Genomic DNA, 8,160 nt, shown 5'->3' with positions numbered 1-8,160 from the left:
ACTGTTTGGTTGTGTTTTCCTGTTTTTCTTTAAGGACCTGTAACTCTTTAGCAGTGCTCTTCTGTATTTCTTTAAGTGATTTATTAAAGTCCTTCTTGATGTCCTCTACCATCATCATGAGAAATGTTTTTAAATCTGGGTCTAGATTTTCGGTTGTGTTGGGGTGCCCAGGACTAGGTGGCGTGGGAGTGCTGCATTCTGATGATGGTGAGTGGTCTTGATTTCTGTTAGTAGGATTCTTATGTTTGCCCTTCGCCATCTGGTAATCTCTGAAGCTAGCTGTTATAGTTGTCTCTGGTTAGAACTTGTTCCTCAGGTGACTCTGTTAGCCTCAATAAGCAGACCTGGGAGGCTAGCTCTCTCCTTAGTTTCAATGGTCAGAGTATTCTCTGCAGGCAAGCACTCTTCTTGCAGGGAAGGTGTCCAGATATCTGGTGTTTGAACCTGCCTCCTGGCAGAAGTTGTGTTCCACTCACTAGAGGTCTTAGGATCCCGTGGGGAATCCTGTGTGGGCCCTTGCGGGTGTCGGGAGACTCCGCTGGCAAGGCACCCCAGTGCGCCAGTGGACCGGAAGGGCCTGGCAGCAACTTTTAACTTGCTCAAGCTCTTATCTTCTGCAAAGGGTACTGTTTCCTTTAAATATCTCTGCCCCAACTCTTGGCTCTTTTCCATTGTAAACTTGAATAGATACAGCAATCCTTAGTCATGCCATATAAATATTCGGCTTTCTTGAAAAAAATTCCACTAAAGAAATTAATAATTTTTTTAAAAAAATGTTCTCAGACGACGAAAGGATGGACCATCAAGAGACTGCCATACCTGGGGATCCATCCCATAATCAGCCTCCAAACGCTGACACCATTGCATACACTAGCAAGATTTTGCTGAAAGGACCCTGATATAGCTGTCTCTTGTGAGGCTATGCTGGGGCCTAGCAAACACAGAAGTGGATGCTCACAGTCAGGTATCGGATGGATCACAGGGTCCCCAATGGAGCAGCTAGAGAAAGTACTCAAGGAGCTAAAGGGATCTGCAACCCTATAGGTGGAACAACAATATGAACTACCCAGTACCCCCCAGAGCTCCTGTCTCTAGCTGCACATGTAGCAGAAGATGGTCTAGTCGGCCATCAGTGGAAAGAGAGGCCCATTGATCTTGCAAACTTTATATTCCTCAGTTCAGGGGAATGCCAGGGCCAAGAAGTGGGAGTGGGTGGGTAGGGGAGTGGGGGAGGTATGGGGACTTTTGGAATAGCATTGGAAATGTAAATGAAGAAAATACCTAATTAAAAAAAATAAAAAATAAATAAAAAAATAAAGTTCTCAGACATGTACAGGATGTGATCATACTTTTTGGGTGCCCTCATTTTTATTGAATTCTAGAAAGTCTTTAATTTGTTTCTTTCTTCCCTGACCTAGTCATCACTGAATAAAGAATTGTTCAGTTTCCATGAGTATAGGGTAGGCTTTCTGCTGTTTGTTATTGGTGAAGTCCAGCTTTAAGCCATGGTGTACAGGGTTATTTCAATTTTCTTGTATTTGTTGAAGTTTGCTTTGTGACCAATTATATGGTCAGTTTTAGAGAACGTTCTGTGATGTGCTGAGAAGGTATATTCTTTTGTGTTTGGGTGAAATGTTCCATAGATAACTGTTAAGTCCATTTGAATCACAACATCTGTTAGTTTTGTTATTTCTCTGATTAGTTTTTGTCTCCATGATCTGTTCACTAGTGAGAGTGGGATGTTGAGATCTCCCACTATTAATGTGTGGGGTTCAGTGTGTGATTTAAGTAATGCTTCTTTTACAAATGTGGGTGCCCTTGCATTTGGGACACAGATGTGAGCATGAAGTGTCCTTCCCTGTTTCCTTTGATTACTTTCAGTTGAAAGACCATTTTATTAGATATTAGAATGACTACTCCAGTTTGTTTCTTAGGTCCATTTGCTTGGAAAACCCTTTTCCAGCCCTTTTTTACTGAAATAATGACTATTTTTGTTGGTAAGATGTATTTGTTGTATAGAGCAGAATTATGGATTCTGTTTATCCATCCATTCTGTTAGCCTGTATCTTTTTACTGGGGAATTGGGTCTATTGATGTTGAGAGATGTTAATGACCAATGATTGATACTTCCCATTATTTAGAGAGAGAGAAGAGAGAGTTTCTCTTCTATTGGTTTTAATGGTGTGAAAGTATTTAAACTTGAGTATATTTAACTTCATTGGGTTGTAGTTTCCCTTCTAGTATTTTGTCATGGGATATCTTGGTTTCTCAATCTATGATGATTGAAAGTTTTGCTGGATATAGTAGTCTGGGCTGATATCTGCGGTCTCTTAGGGATTGCAAGACCTCTGACCAGGCCCTTCTAGCTTTTAGAGTCTCATGAGAAATAGGGTTTAATCCTAATAGATCTCTTTGTATGTTACTTGGCCTTTCCCCCTTGCTGCTTCTAGTATTATTTCTTTGTTCTGTGCCTTTAGTGTTTTGTTTATTATATGACAGGAAGATTTTCTTTTCTAATCCAATCTGTTTGGTGTTCTGTAAGGTTCTTATACTTTCTATTGGCACCTCTTTATTTAGGTTAGGGAAATTTTCTTCTATGATTTTGTTGAAGATGTTTTCTGGGCCTTTGAACTGGCAGTTCTTCTTCTTCTTCTTCTTCTTCTTCTTCTTCTTCTTCTTCTTCTTCTTCTTCTTCTTCTTCTTCTTCTTCTTCTTCTTCTTCTCCTCCTCCTCCTCCTCCTCCTCCTCCTCCTCCTCCCCTCCTCCTCCTCCTCCTCCTCCTCCCCTCCTCCTCCTCCTCCTCCTCCTCCTCCTCCTCCTCTCCTCCTCCTCCTCCTCCTCCTCCCCTCCTCCTCCTCCTCCTCCTCCTCCTCCCCTCCTCCTCCTCCTCCTCCTCCTCCTCCTCCTCCTCCTCCTCCTCCTCCTCCTCCTCCTTCTTCTTCTTCTTCTTCTTCTTCTTCTTCTTCTTCTTCTTCTTCTTCTTCTTCCTCTTCTTCTTCTTCTCTTCTTCTTCTTCTTTCTCCTCCTCCTCTTCCTCTTCCTCCACCTCCTCCTTCTCCTATTATTCTTAGGTTAGGTCTTTCCAGACTGTCACAGATTTCCTGAATGTTTTATGTCATGTACTTTTAGTTTTTGAATTTTCCTTGACTGATATATTAATTTCATCTATCGAGTTTTCTATCTCCTGTATTCTGTTGGTGATGCTTATGTCGGTAGTTGCTGTTCTTTTTCCTGGGTTTTCCATCTCCAGCATTACCTTAGTTTGTAGGGTATTTTATTGCTTTTATTTTCCCTTTCATGTCTTGAACCACTTTATTTATATCCTTCACCTGTTGTATTTTCCTGTTTTTCTTTATATTTATATGCTTCCCCCCACTTTTTTTTAATGCTTATGCCTGTTTGAATGTATTTACATATATTTCCTTAAGGGATTTATTCGTGACGTCTTTAAAGGCCTCTATCATCTTTATAAGATTGAATTTAAGATCTTTGTCTTGTGCTTCAGGCTCATTAGGAAATCCAGGGCTTGTTGTAGCAGGATACCTGGGCTCTGGTGGTGCCATATTTCCCTGTGTCTTGTTCATTGTGTTCCAATACTGTCCTTTAGGCATCTGTTTTTCCCTTGTGTTAGCTGGATAATCCTGATGGCAGCAAGACTTCTCAGGAGTACGGGAGAGCTGTGGGCTAGACAAAGGAGATCATACTCTATTGGCTCTATAGTACCTCAGGTGGACCCTACTCTGCAGGTTATTTCTAAGTCAGACCCAGCTGTGATGGTGGGCAGATTCAACTAGGATAGGTTTGGGCAGGACTCTAAGCTGGTTAGTTTTGGACTCCCAAAGTTTCAACTTCAGGGAGGCCGGGCGCTACTGGGTCACGCCAAACTCCTCCAGATTCGGGAGCAAGGCCAGAGCTCTGGTCGTTTTTATTTCATCCCCTGACAATTGTTTACTCAACTCACCAGAGGTTTGGTGTTTAGTTTTTACAGATAAAAAAATAGGTTCTGGCTACTATCAGTACATCCTTGGCAAGTCTATCATTCTCTCTCTGATGATCATTTCTTTTGCTGTACAAAAGCTTTTTGAGTTCATATAGCCCCAAGTTCTGAGATTATTTCCTGTGTGCTACATAGAATTCTGAAGTGTTTTGTCTAATTTTCTCTAGCACTTTCAGTGTTTCATGCCTTACACTAAAGTTTTTGACCAATTTTGAACTAATTTTTGTGCAGGATAAGCAATAGTTTCATTCATTTACATATGGATGTACAATTTTCATGAACTGTATATTGTTTGTTTGGTTTGGTTTTTGCTTTTGTCTTCATGAAGAGGGTACAGTATTTTAAATGTGTACTCTTGACATCATTCTTAAAGACTAGTTGGCAATAGCTGTGGCTTTAGTTCTGGGTCCTCTCTTTTATCCCATTAATCTACTTGTATGTTTCTGTGCCAGTACTGTACTGTTTTTGGTTATGGTAGTTCTTTTATATAATTTGAAATCAGGTATTGTAATTACTTCAAATCCTTTTTACTAAGAATTACCTTAAGCATTGGGACCTTTTCTTTTTCCCTATGAGTTGTGGGATTCATTTTTCTGTTTCTGTGAAGGATATCATCCAGATTTTGATGGAGTTACATTGACTTTGTATATCACATTTGTTATTATAGCTCTTCTATTATTACTACTATTATTTTCATTTTTAATTTATTTTTTACACTCCATATTCCATTCCCTGTCCCTCCATCCACCCTCCATCTGCTCCACATCACACACTTCCTTCCCACCCCACCCCATCTCCACGTAGATGCCCCCAACCCATACCTCATCTGACCTCTAAACTCCCTTGGGCCTCCAGTTTCTTGAGGGTTAGGTGCATCATCTCTTAATGAACACAGACCCAGAAGTCCTCCATTGTATGTGTGTTGTCAGCCTCATATCAGGTGGTATATGCTGTCTGTTTTGTGGTCCAGTGTTTGAGAGATCTCGGGGGTTCAGAATAATTGAGACTTCTGGTCCTCCTATAGGATTGTCCTTCTCAGCTTCTTTCAGCCTTCCCTAATTCAACAACAGGGGTCAGCTGCTTCTGTCCATTAGTTGGGTGCAAATATCTGCATGACTCTTACCTAACCTTGAGCAAGGGAGGTCTTTTGTTTTCCTAGTGACTTCTTTAATTTCCTTTTAAAAATCTGTCTTAAAGAATTTACCCTTTAGGGATCTGCAACCCTATAGGCGGAACAACATTATGAACTAACCAGTACCCCGGAGCTCTTGACTCTAGCTACATATGTATCAAAAGATGGCCTAGTCGGCCATCACTGGAAAGAGAGGCCCATTGGACACGCAAACTTTATATGCCCCAGTACAGGGGAACGCCAGGGCCAAAAAGGGGGAGTGGGTGGGTAGGAGATTGGGGGTGGGTGGGTATGGGGGACTTTTGGTATAGCATTGGAAATGTAAATGAGCTAAATACCTAATAAAAAATGGAAAAAAAAGAATTTACCCTTTAGAGTTTTCATTCTAGCAACTTCTGTAGGGCTATATTTGTAGGTAGATATTGCTTAAATTTGGTTTATTATGGGATGTCTTATTTCTCCATCCATTGTGACAGAAAACTTTTGCTCTATGTAGTAGTCTGGGCTGGCATTTCTGGTCTCTTAATTTTCTTCTATGATTCGGTTCAAAATATTTTCTATGCCTTTGATCTGGGTTTCTTCTCCTTTTTGTTTGTTTGTTTGTTTGTTTGTTTGTTTTTTGTTTTTTTGTTGTTGTTGTTTTCACGAGTCCCAGGTTTCCAGGATGTTTTGTGCAAGAAGTTTTAAGATTTAGCATTATTGTGACCACAGTATCTATTTCTTCTATCTTCATGTCTGACACTCTCTTTCAACTCTTGTCTTCTTTTATGTTGTTTGCCTCCTGTTTCAATTACTAAAGTTTTCATTTCCAGACTTCCCTCAGTTTGGATTTTGATTCTATTTCCATTTTCAGATCTTCAACTCGTTTATTCATTTCATTCTACTGTTTATATTTTCATAGATTTCTTTAATGGATTTATTAATTTCATATTTAAGAACCTCTAACATTTATAAAAACCTATCTTGAAATCTCTGTCTTGTGCTCCATCTATATTGTATTGCTCAGAACCTATTGTGGTAGTGTTGCTGTCTTATTTACCAATGAAGTGTATGTCTTGAGGACAATAGATAATTGGATCTTTTTGTTGCTCCTTTGGAGTGGTGATTTAACTTCCTTTATATCAGAAGTTGGGGTACTCTATATGGTAAATGTATTTTATTATTCTATTTTCTTTTTTTTTTAAAAATTGTTGTTTGACTATTTTTGTTTTTTTTAAATTAGGTATTTATTTCATTTACATTTCCAATGCTATCCATCCAATACCTGACTGTGAGCATCCGCTTCTGTGTTTGCTAGGCCCCAGCATAGTCTCACAAGAGAGAGCTCTATCTGGGTCCTTTCAGCAAAATCTTGCTAGTGTATGCAATGGTGTCAGCGTTTGGAGGCTGATTATGTGATGGATCCCCAGATATGGCAGTCTCTAGATGGTCCATCCTTTCGTCTCAGCTCCAAACTGTCTCTGTAATGCCCATTTGTTAACTCTATATATGTAAATTTTTCAACTGTAATTTCATCACATATATGCTTTTAAAATCTCAATTCCTTTATCCTATATAGATTCTGGAGTTTGGTCCATTATTTCCTAGAGTTCTTAGATCTTGTGGCAAAGCTTGTTTCTTTTCCTTATTGATGTGAGTGTACTCTCTCCTTTAATCTTCATTCCTGATATTCTTTCTCAGGTTAAGTATATTGATGTTTGATACTGTATGTATATGTCAAAATTGCCATCCAGTTTGCCCCTTCAATGTTGGTGACTTTTAGATCAAATAATCTTATTTGTATAATTTTTGAAGCCATTAGTCATTTAATAGCAAGCTTTTCAAACACCTACCTCACATTTTACCTAATTCAGTATTTGAGTTCAGTAGTTGAAGAACCATGACTTTTTGGAGTTGGGTTGCTCTATTTTTTCATGTTTGCATGTTATGTTTTGTGCATTTGCTGCTATGGATACTTGTTCAGTTTTATTTGAAGGGCTTCTTTTGAACAGCTCCTCTTGAGGGCTCAAGCTATAGCAATGCTCAGAAATGCACACTATTGAAATAACAATATCAAACCATATGCTCAGTATAGAATGAAGCCTATTCATGTATCACAAATAACCATCAAATATCAAAAACTTAGGGTGTGCTATGAAGGTGAAAAAATTAGATAAATGTGGAAAGAGTAAAGGAACAGCATTAAAAATAAGCACATAAAAAGGAAAGGGAAGAATGTCAAGAAGGAAAAAAATGAGACTGCTATGGAGGAAAAATAAAAATGAGCAAAGTATGAGAAAATGAATAAAATATTAATACAATTTAAAAAGTAAAATGAATAAAATAGAAATCTCCAATATTAACAAAGCCTCAAAAAAGATAAATGTGAGAAGAGGCATATAGAAAATACAGAAAACCTTCTTTTAATAAGAGAAAGTCAAAATAACAAATGTATAATATAAAAGGTGATAGTGGCAGAGCAAAGATGAAAAATGGGGTGGAGGGAGGGATTGGCCAACAATGAAAAAGTCCATCAACAAAATTAGGAAAATTTATTAAAGGAGATAAAAATAGAAACAAGATTTTCTTTTTAATACAGTAAAGGCTGATAAAAGGGGGTGGGGCAAAAGAAAAAATGAATTATTACAGTTGTTTCTAAGGTCTCTAGTACTTAAGACTGTGTTTGATGCACAAGTCAAGGAAAGGCCAGTTGAAATTGTTCAGTCTGTACTTTACAACCATCTGAAGTCTACCAGAGCCATGTCCAGTTAAGTAGCTTCCTTTATTTGTGCACGAGGGAAGCTACCACAGTAGAGATTTCTATAGGTCCAGGTCTCTGTTTGTATTTTACAAGTCTCTACATTCTGTTCAACCCATTGCAAAGTGTATGTGGATGACAAGCATTGTGAAAGATCTTTACATGAGGCAGAGGCTTGAGTTGGAAATCCTTCAGTTGGTCATCCAGACATGACCCTCTGGATCTTCAAAATTCTCAAGTCTTCAACAGTGAAGGGAAAAAGCTGGTTCCAAAGGTTGATTTCCAATAATCTCA

This window comes from Mus musculus, chromosome 15, assembly GCF_000001635.26.
Source record: "Mus musculus strain C57BL/6J chromosome 15, GRCm38.p6 C57BL/6J".
NCBI lineage: Eukaryota > Metazoa > Chordata > Mammalia > Rodentia > Muridae > Mus > Mus musculus.
Note: the sequence above shows the minus strand (reverse complement) of the source record.